At 42.4% G+C, this 10,820-nt stretch overlaps 1 long non-coding RNA gene across 1 annotated transcript in view; it reads left to right on the plus strand.

Annotated features, from left to right (window-relative positions):
- The window catches only part of LOC146682500 (uncharacterized), a 50,846-nt gene that overhangs the window by 12,733 nt on the left and 27,293 nt on the right, over positions 1–10,820 (plus strand). The gene's annotated exons all lie outside the window — the stretch shown is intronic.

Raw genomic sequence — 10,820 nt, forward strand, 5'->3', positions numbered from 1 at the left:
AAATTGCTGGGGAGTTGATGTTGTGGCAGGTATGTCTGCTCTTTGTGAACTAAATGTGTTTAAATGTTGCTCGCTGTTCTGATGCATGAATGCGCTCTGAACTAAATCGCAGGTGTTTATGGAGTTCTGGAGTTCTATTTATAGGCTCGGGTCCTGTAGGCCCCGCCCACTGCCCTTTGATAATTGCCAAGCCCCACCCACATCGAATGACTGTTGCCTAGCAACCGCTAGATGATCGTAGCACGGATGGGCACAGCCACTGTGACGTCATCCAGTGTTCTTTGATCAAAGAGAAGTAAGTGTTGGCTTTCTTGCCGCTCAGCAATTGATAACAAAGAACCTTGAAATGTGTTTTTAGCTAAACTTTGACACAGCTGCAGCACATTAATAATAATGAGAAGCTACTTAATAATATATATATATATATATATACACATACAGTAGCTTCTCATTATTATTAAGTAGCTTCTCATTATTAATAATGTCCTGCAATAAATAGATAAATACAAAAAGGGTTTTAAAAAGTGTGTAAGAGCCAAAGTGAATGTTTATGTTTTGTTTATTTATTGTGGTGGTACAGGTGTTTAGATTTTCCTGCACCTCAGGTGATCGCGTGTTATTTACGTGACACAGGCGTACTCATCAGAGAGGAGGTGGCTCTGATCGGGTGTTCACCCACTATTTTCACAACAGTGATGTGTATATATGTGTGTTGTGGGTGCACAAGTATGCATATATGTCTGTAAATTGTATATGTTTTGACGTATTACTGGGGTTAAATAAATTAAAAATTACATGCATTATGTAATGTAATTGTAATGAATTTCTGAGGGAAGAAAAAGTGTTCTGTGTTCCTGCAAAGTACAGGGAGCAGGGACTTGACCGGGTGTCACAACTTATATATATATTGTAGCTTCTCATTATTATTAATGTGCTGCAGCTGTGTCAAAGTTTAGCTAAAAACACATTTTAAGGTTGTTTGTTATCAATTGCTGAGCGGCAAGAAAGCCAACACTTACTTCTCATGGTGCATATCTACCAGCTTGCAGTGTGGTTCCTGCACTCCACAGCCTCTTCTGTTCCATGCAAGTAGATTTTCTCCAGGGCAGGAGAAACTATTTCTAAGAAAAGAAACAGACTCAGCCTGTGCACAGTAACACTAATCCTCTTTTTAAATGTAAATAACAAAAGGGCTACCTGACATAGATCGTGTTTTTACTTTGCAAGTTCTTGATTAGGGGTGGGTTTTGATTATCGCCTTTCTGATTTCAATCCATGCTAAATTGAATAAAGTGATATTGATTCATTAATCCCGTGTCGATTTGTAAATTAACGTTATTATGCCTGAAACGCCAGCATCTCAGGTTAAACCTCACAACATGTCGTCAAACACCATACAGCTAAAACAGTAACTGGGAGCAGGTTTACGGATTCTGCATACAAACGTGAACACAGAGCGTGGACCCGACGCGTCAGAATCAGATTTTGGTGCGTCGTCGGGTCCGCGCTGTGTTTGCCTCTTTTTTCTTCGCTGGCTTCTGCAGCTGCGGGTTTCATAACTTTCTGTTTACATCTCTAATTAAGGCTCACATGTGTCAGCTTTCTTTTAATAGATACGAAATGATGGATATATACCGATACATGACCAGAATTGTAATATTTCTGACTGAGGCAAAACTTTCCAGATTCCAATCAAATTGAATCGGATCCTGTATCGAATCAAAATGATTCTACAAATCAGTAACGATGCAGCCGTACTCAGCCCCCTAAGCATTTTCCCTTTCCAGTTCACAATCAATCCCACCCCTAGGTCAAAAATATGTATAGGACAATTGGCCTAATCTAATATTTTGTATGAACCTGTCCAACTGTCCAGTGATTAAATGACAAGTAGATGGAGGCAGGACTCCACAGCAGGGGCATACTCCATAATGTGCTGTGCGTTATCATATGTATAATGTATATATTGCTCACTTATTGTATTTACCAACATAAAGCAGTTATGAGCAAAGAAAGGCCACACCATAGTGCATGTTTAAATAGGGAAAGTTTATTGATCAAAATGTATTACGCAAATACGCATTACATTTTTTCAGCCCCTCAATCGAGTAAACAAAACCAATTACATGTTCAAAGCAACGGAATGGTGGCCCAATATCAGAGAGAACTCCACTCTTGAGTGAGCAGTGATGATTGAGCAGTCCGTTTTATTTTGCAGATTCAAGCTGCTCTTCAAAATATTCGCCACCAGATGTCACCGGAGAGGACTGTGTTGAAAAGCTTCGAGTAATGAACCATTTTTCAATACAAGCTTCAGTGCTTCGGAAAGCTTCATTTGGCCATCACTACCTGTTACTACCACACACCAAATCCGGTCATTGGTACTTCCTGGCTTGTGTAGCCTCTAGGTAACAAAAGCTCAACACTGCGCCTGTCAGGGCTCTGTGTGCGGGCAGGCAGAGATGAGGATCCAAATGCAGGACTCGGAAAACGGAATGCAATTTAAAAACCTCAGCTTTATTGCTGGCAAGAAAACAAAACATGAAGTGATGACTGAACACTGAGACCAAAAAACACACAGGCATAATCTGATGGTACGACGCGACACCGACCATGGCAAAACACAGGGCTTAAATACACAGGGTAGTAATAAGATAAGATACGATAAGATAACCTTTATTAGTCCCACACGTGGGAAATTTGTTTTGTCACAGCAGGAAGTGGACAGTGCAAAAGTTATGAGGCAAAAATTAGAATACAATAAGAATAAATACAGTACACAACTGTACAGAATAGAATAAAATAAATATACAATAAGATAAAAATAGAATACAAATACAAATACTATATACAACTGAGTAAAAATACAACGATGACAGAAAGGATTATTGCACTTAGTATTATTGCATATGTATGGATGTGTGTGCTTGATCAGTTAAAGTCTTTATTATGGAGTCTGACAGCAGTGGGGAGGAAAGACCTGCGAAATCTCTCCGTCCCACACCGTGGGTGCCGCAGTCTCCCACTGAAGGAGCTGCTCAGTGCTGTCACAGTCTGCTGCATGGGGTGGGAGATGTTGTCCAACAGGGATGACGGCTTAGCCGCCGTTCTCCTGTCACTCACCACCTCCACTGGGTCCAGAGGGCATCCTAGAACAGAGCTGGCCCTTCGGATCACCCTGTTCAGTCTCTTCCTGTCCCCAGCAGAGATGCTGCCACCCCAGCAGACCACACCATAAAAGATAGCAGAAGCCACAACAGAGTCATAGAAGGTCTTCAGGAGTGGGCCCTCCACTCCAAACGACCTGAGTCTCCGCAGCAGGTACAGCCTGCTCTGCCCTTTCCTGTAGAGGGCGTCTGAGTTATGAGTCCAGTCCAGTCTATTGTTCAGATGAACACCAAGGTACCTGTAGCTGTCCACAGCCTCGATGTCCATACCCTGGATGTTCAGTGGTTGCAGTGGAGAATGCTTGTGCCTGCGGAAGTCTACCACCAGTTCCTTGGTCAAAGGAGCTTGCAAAGAAAAGCGTCTGGACTTCTTTAAGTTGCTTGAAGACGTTTCACCTCTCATCCGAGAAGCTTCTTCAGTTCTAAGGTCAAATGGTGGAGAGTCCCAGATATAAACCTAGTGGGAGTGACCCCCCACAGAGGGACAAAAGGACCCCCTGATGATCCTTTAATCGCCTGAGCCAAGGTGGGAAACTGGGCGTGGGTCCCAATCAGCCAGAGTTTCGGGTGTGTTCATTGTGAAACCTGGCCCCACCTTATCATGCGAATTCCTGAGGTCAGATGGCCCAGGATGTGAGTGGGCGTTAAGGCATCTGGGAAGGGATCTCAGAACTGGATTATAGATGGCAGAGAGTTGGTGTCGTAAACCCCCGCCTCTGTTCAAAGATGGTCGCTCACAGTGGACATAGATGGCTTCTTTCACTCCTCTTTCAAACCATCTGTCCTCTCTGTCCAAAATGTGAACATTGGCATCCTCGAAAGAGTGTCCTTTATCCTTAAGATGCAGATGGACTGCTGCCCACTCACATCCTGGGCCATCTGACCTCAGGAATTCGCATGATAAGGTGGGGCCAGGTTTCACAATGAACACACCCGAAACTCTGGCTGATTGGGACCCACGCCCAGTTTCCCACCTTGGCTCAGGCGATTAAAGGATCATCAGGGGGTCCTTTTGTCCCTCTGTGGGGGGTCACTCCCACTAGGTTTATATCTGGGACTCTCCACCATTTGACCTTAGAACTGAAGAAGCTTCTCGGATGAGAGGTGAAACGTCTTCAAGCAACTTAAAGAAGTCCAGACGCTTTTCTTTGCAAGCTCCTTTGACTACGATGACCTGGATGACTGAGAACCTTCACAGACACCAGTTCCTTGGTTTTACTGGCGTTGATCTGGAGGTAGTTCAGCTGGCACCAGTCCACAAAGTCTTGGGTCAGACCTCTGTACTCCTTGTCGTCCCCATCAGTGATGAGGCCGACTATTGCAGAGTCATCAGAGAACTTCTGCAGGAAGCACTGGGTGGAATTGTGGGAGAAGTCTGCAGTGTAGATGGTGAAGAGGAACGGAGCCAGAACCGTTCCCTGTGGGGCCCCCGTACTGCAGACGACCCTGTCCGACACACAGCCCTGAGTCCTCACATACTGTGGTCGGTCGGTGAGGTAGTCCAATGAGGGAATGGGCAACAGAAGGGAGACACAGCTGGGGGAGATCAGGGCTAACGAGACGGGGGAGCAAAGCTGCACACACTAACATAAGACAAAGACTTTCACAATAAGACAGGAAACAAGAATTACTAAACCAGATGCAGACATGACACTGAGAGACAGACTAGACACTGAACAGAAACTGCAACACACATGAGAACCCAAAACCTAAGAACTGATCCCTCACCAAGAATAACAGAAACAGATCTATAATGATAATATTAAACAAAGCACCAGAACATCAGAAATCAATGGAGTTTTCCTGGTTTTATTTTGCTTTTCTTTATTTGTGTTATTCCTTGTTTAAAAGCTGTAATTTCACAGATGATAAGTTTATCACTCACAGCATACGCAGATGTACCACAAACCGATGAAGATCATGAAGACTTCTTTTCCTATTTGTTTAATGAAGATGAAGTGTAACTAATGATGTAATAACTGAGAATGAGAAAGAAAAGTAGTTACTTACACTTACTAACTTTACTTACTAACACTGATACATTTCATTTTCTGATCACAGGAGGGAATGTCAAAAGAAAATTGTGTATACATGATCAGCTACATGAAATGTGCTCTTTTATTAATCAATAAGCAAATGTCTACGTGACTTCTGTCATGAACTCTTCTGTGATTCCTCTTCTTCTAAGAACATGCAGATTTAGAAAAAGGGGAACCTCAGCTCTGAGTTCTTAGAACAACTCTGTTTTATTTGTACACACACACGAACACACACACACACACACACACACACACACACACACACACACACACACACACACACACACACACAAGACAAGTATAAATAAAGCACGCAGACAGTGATGAGACGCAGGTCGTGCGTCCATGACTTCCCTCGCGAGTGAAAGACAACTGCAGTGTTTGTGTTTTCTAACTCAGGTGTCTCAAGCTGAAGAACTGCAGGGTGATTCTTAGAAAAATCCCCTGTCAGTAAGCATGCAGCAAAAAGGACCCTCTGCACTCTACGTCCACTCTTCATTAATTCAGTCCATTCATAATACCGGACGAAGCTTATGACCATCAAAACACGGAGCGCCAACTCGGTTATGAGCACAATTGCATTGGGTATAAATAAAATAATAAAACAGCTTCATCTAATAATTAAAATGAAAAAATCAATAATTTTCAACCCTGATAGTATCTACCTTGCAGTATCTGCCATGTTAGCAGATGAATATGTCTGGGCTCCAACATAGATGCTGCTGAGTATGATCTCTCCTTCCATACTAATCCACATCAGATATTCACTTATAGACCAGCCACAGAGCCTACTTTGGCTGTTTCGGATTGCGTAAACGCAAAAACTGAGATTTTTTTAAAACTCTGTTTTTGCGAGGAATACAGAGTTCGTCACACAACGTCAAAGGTATGTGCTTTTTTTCACATCACGCTGTGCGCCACGTTATTGTTTACATGAGATCAATTTCTACAATGACAGAGACAAAAAACTGTTAATCTTACTATCTTCTGTTTTTACACGACACACGAAGTTATTTGTCCCAAAAATTTAGAAAGTCAGAGGCGTCAAGGTGCAATTATTTTACGTGTAGTTGTTTTTTTCCTGTGTAATAATGTTCAACATTGCTATCAATACATTCTTCAAAAATGCCTCAAAATGGGTTTAAAACCATAAACAGCTGTGGGATACTGTTTGTCCGTGATTTGGAAAAGGGGAAAAAATTCGGCAGGATCAGCTTGATGTTATTTGTATCCCACTGTAACTTTACTGTATAAAGAGCTAACATCTCCAAAATGTCAGGAGTGGTGAGTCATTACAAGAAGTGTTTGTGAACTAAAAATCAAAAATGTGGGATACTGTTTGTCTGTGATTTGGAGAGCCCAGTGCGTGCTCCAGATGCAGGGAAAACTAATTCTGTCGCAGAGACCTACCTTGGCAGTTGTGCAGGTGAAGCCAAAGGGAAGATATGCTTCATCATATTTTCTAGTCTTTGGCCTGGAAGGAAGTTGGTTTGGAAACATATTTGACGATGTTTCATCTCCTGCTTTGCGTTTGTGTGGGAGCCACGTCAAAAACCTGTCCATTATGCTAGCAGTGTCCAAGCATTCTTTCTTTTTCCTTTTCATACCGTGCCCCCCTTGCAATGGCTCTGCACCCCCCTAGCGGGTTGTTGCTAGTTGTCTGTTATGCCCTGCTGTCTTCTAGCTTGTGAAACTGAGGCCAAGGAAAAGGAAAGCCTGTTGGGATGTTTTTAGAGTTGTTTGTGGGAGCGGTATCAATTTTGTCTCGACAGGTACTAGTGGATAGTGTAAGCCACGGAAGTGCATTTTAGTAGTTTTCTTCCCTTTAGATAGGTGAATTTGTGTTATGCTTTTTTTTTTTGGTTGTTTTTTGGGGGGGATATACCACCCTGTGTTGCTGTATCTTTGTATTGAGAATAAAGTTTAAAATTTAATCATTTTTGCATTGTTTCACTTCTTTATATTCTCTCTCAGCTTTATTCATTGTTGCTTCCCAAACCCTCCCTTATACTTCCATCTTGGTGACGTAACAGTGTTTTGTTTCTCCATTAGATTGTCAGTCCTTTTTGTATACTGACAACCCGTTCTCACTCCCGACGCGTAAAATAATGACGATTTGTCACGTCCCTTAACTTCTCATGCTGACGCCTAAGGTACCCTTCCACGTTTTTATGTGACGCTGTGGGTTGTCAGTTCATGCATGTTACTAACTAACAAAATACAACTCCACAACATTACTAGCGCAAAAAGACAACCTTCCATTTATTTTCACTTAAACAAGAAGCTGGTTTTTATGTACATTAAAGCTTTATAAAAATTTAACAGTGCAAATGCAAATTCCTTGCTGAAAGTTTAACCGAAAGGCATTTCCAGTAGAAATGGGCTGAGATATCCTGAGCATAACCATGTATAATATCCACTGAAGTTAAAAAAAAGGTGCTTTGCAACATTAAACTGCAGTGTGCCAAATAAAAAAGTCAAATACGTATTTTTCGGACCATAAGGTGCACAGGACTATAAGGCACATTAAGCGAAACAAAGCAGTCAGATAAATCAAACTTTATTAAACTCATTCTTCTTGCTTCCTCCACTTCTGTACCATTGATTCATTAATGTTGAATTCTCTGGCAGCTGCTCTATTCCCATGTTGTTGCAGTAGATTAATAACTAACCTTGTATTGTGGATGGATTATCTCAGTTGTTCTCCTGACTGAAGTTTGGTCCGTTTACAGCATCCTGCCATGCGATTGCATTTGTCTCTAACCATGAGGAACCTTCACGTTAACTTTTATAATCATTATATACCAGCTAGCCCAACTTCAGTAACCCTACAAACGTCACTGCTGTTTAGTTTCCTGTCTTCATTTATGTTGGAAGTGATAGCAGAGCTGTACGTTTGATTTTTTTCAGAAATCTCTCAGTCAGAACATTCAATATCATGCTTAGGTAACTAGCGAAACTAGCGAGCTAACTTCCGCTAGCTTCCTGCTAACTTCTAACTCCGTTAAATGTAATAAATTTTGTTTTCATGGATGCCTGGAAGTTAAACTTCATAGTTACACCTGGTAAAGCAGCAATGCTGATCGTTTTATTAAAGTTGAAAGAATTTAGACAGTTTTTAACTCTCAGTGATGCTGCAGTGTTCGTTTGACCTGAAGGATACGGAGTTTAGGACACAGATTACTCCCAGATTTAAGAGCATCTTAGTCCGACAAATATAACAATAACGACGGCCGCTTGCATGTTCTGCAAAAAAATGTGCTTTGTCGTGTATCTGACGGACAAACACCAAACCAGTTCCACATCACTGAAGTTGCACCATTTTTACAAACCAATTCTGGTTCATCTGTTTCACTCAACAATCGGCCATGTGCGTATGAAAACAAAGGCTCTGCGCATGCGCGTTTTACTCATATTCTATCGCGATATTTCATTTTCCTATCGTTGCCTAACATTATACCGGTATTACCGTGAACGGTATAATATGGCCCAGCCCTAAATAAAACAAAAATTTATTTTAGGGTAAGGCTATATATAGATTACCTTAACAATGATATCAGGGAGGGATGCTGTCAGCTTAAGCTCGTCCTGCAGTGCCAGCGTCCTGGACATTAGAATCTCCAGAGTTGGAAGGATTCCAAAATAGCAGTTCTCTTCTCCTTGCAATATGTCTAGTGCAGGGCTGCCCAATCCCGGTCCTCGAGAGCTACTATCCTGCAGCTTTTAGATGCATCCCTACTCCAACACAGCTGAATCAAATGGTTTGATTACCTCTTCAGCATGCCATCATGTTTGGCAAAGGCCTGATAACAAGCCATTCATTTGATTTGGGTGTGTGGGAACAAGGATGCATCTAAAAGCTTCAGGACGGTAGCTCTCGAGGACCGGGATTGGGCACCCCTGGTCTAGTGCAACAGTGAGTGGCTTCAACACGATACAATACTCCTTTAGGAACAGATACTCCCGATCAGTGAAGCATTTGATTCCAAACTGAGTGCAGACAGTATTTAATTCAGCAAGGGGAATGTCAGTGATCCTGGACAGAGCGTCGTGAAATGAATTCCATCGTGTTCAAACAGGTACTATGAGTTTTTTCTTGAAAAAATTATCTACCAACTCTGAAGCAACAGAAGAACGGTTTGCTTTTGTCCACATTGCAGAACACTTTGAAGTTGCACTTCTGTAGATTAATTTTGCCTCATTTGCTTGAAGCCATTTCTCAACATCATGAAAAATTAAGTTCAGTGTGTGTGATGCACACCTTAAGTGTGGAGGGAGAGAAAACTATCCTTCAGATTCTGTGGAAAGGGTCTGCTCAACATCAGTAAATGTCACCTCTTCATCTTCTTCCGATTCCTCATCAGAGTCTGATTTTTGGAACATTCTGAAAGCTTTGATAAAATTGGACCCGTTGTCTGTCATGGTGGCTGTCACTTTAGAGTTCAGTCCATAAGCCGAATGTACTTGCTCGATTTCATTGCCGATGACATCATATGTGTGTCTCCCTCGAACTCTTTTACATGCTAGCGCAGCATGTCCTCGTACAAAAGTAGAAGGATCAATCCAGTGTGCCGTCATTCCGAGAAAACTTTTGTTATGGTTCGTCCAAATGTCAGCAGTCGTGGAAATATATTCCAAACTCTCGAATGTCTCTTTAAGCTCCATTTCCATGTCAGCATAATGGTAAATGGCCTGCATTTGTATAGCGCTTTTCTAGTCCCTAAGGACCCCAAAGCGCTTCACACTACATTCAGTCATCCACCCATTCACACACACATTCACACACTGGCGATGGCAAGCTACATTGTAGCCACAGCTGCCCTGGGGCGTACTGACAGAGGCGAGGCTGCCGGACACAGGCGCCACCGGGCCCTCTGACCACCACCAGTAGGCAAACATGGGGTTAGTATCTTGCCCAAGGATATTTGGCATGCAGCCAGGAGGCAGCCTGGGATCGAACCACCGACCTTCTGATTAGTGGCTGACCTGCCACCTGAGCTACAGCCACCCTTATCTAAGTAAGTAAGTAACACTTATCTAAGTAAGTAGAAAACGTTTTTCGATCATGCAGTGCTGCTTTTTTGCCACACACAGGTATTTTGTTTAATATGCACCTAAAAGATGGAGACTCTACAGTACGCAGCGATAACATCTCTTCCACAACGTAACCTGCAATCATTTTCTTAAGCTCACCTTCAGACACTTTCTGTGTTGCTGAAGTGAAATCAAGTTTCGTCTGCTTAGCAGGAGTTGCCGCGGTGTTATCCATGGATGATGAAGATGGCTCACTCAGAAGGCTTTGTCTGTGCTGCCGTGTCAGGTGCTTCAGCAGATTACTCGTGCTATTGACAGCGGCCGATAATTTTTTCTCCCCAGGACACAGCTTACATATTACCGTAATGTTCTTGTCTGCTTGTTTTAGAAAAGTGAAGTGACGGGAATATTTCCATTTCATAAAACAGGCCCTCGCTTCAGCTGAGTCCGACATCTTCGGCTGTAGAATACGACTATGCGGCAAACTGGCGCGAAATGACGTACAGCTGCACTACAGCGATGTTAAAGCGGCAGAGTTTATTTTTACCTTTAGAAGATAAATTATTGAAATTAAATAATG

This window comes from Copadichromis virginalis, linkage group LG22 (genome assembly GCF_057382275.1).
Source record: "Copadichromis virginalis isolate Kocher_CV1m ecotype Utaka linkage group LG22, C_Virginalis_male_GT1.1, whole genome shotgun sequence".
NCBI classification, from domain to species: domain Eukaryota; kingdom Metazoa; phylum Chordata; class Actinopteri; order Cichliformes; family Cichlidae; genus Copadichromis; species Copadichromis virginalis.